The sequence below is a fragment of the Lolium rigidum genome, chromosome 7 (genome assembly GCF_022539505.1).
Source record: "Lolium rigidum isolate FL_2022 chromosome 7, APGP_CSIRO_Lrig_0.1, whole genome shotgun sequence".
Taxonomy (NCBI): domain Eukaryota; kingdom Viridiplantae; phylum Streptophyta; class Magnoliopsida; order Poales; family Poaceae; genus Lolium; species Lolium rigidum.
This window is the reverse complement of record NC_061514.1, coordinates 306674576-306675130: the sequence shown is the minus strand read 5'-3', so window position 1 is coordinate 306675130 and position 555 is coordinate 306674576.

Here is a 555-nt window from a genome sequence, read left to right as displayed (position 1 = left end):
TCAGCTTTGTTATGCTTTATGCTTTGTGGTGAGCTCAATGTCAGAATCTTACATTACTAGCCAAATGTAGCGGTGAAGATCTGATGCTACCGTTTTTTCAAGTAGCGTTGGATGTGAGCCTGGCATGTGAACATATGAGCATCTCTAGTAGATCCCGTAAAACGGGCTAAAACTGTAAAAGCCCGGCGGACAGTTTCGGCTCGATTTGATCCGCCGATCACATCTTGTATCCACTGTTGGGCCTGTAAATTTTTTACAATGCCTCGAGAATTCACTCATAAACGCTATATATACAGATTTGAGAGCACTATACATGCCCAAAACTGGCCAAATTACCCATCTCTCCTCCCACGCCGCCTCAAAATAATGCACGGCTTGTTGAATATCGTGCCACCGAGCTTCGATTCCGGCCAAATCTGTGCCATCTTCGAGTGGATTCCAGACGAAGCAGGCGAGCGGCGCATGCCAGAGCGGCCTGACACGGGATCGAGTTAGTCTTGTCCCGATGGATCGAGCTAGCTAGCTTGTCCGTCTCCGATCATTGAGCTGCTAGCT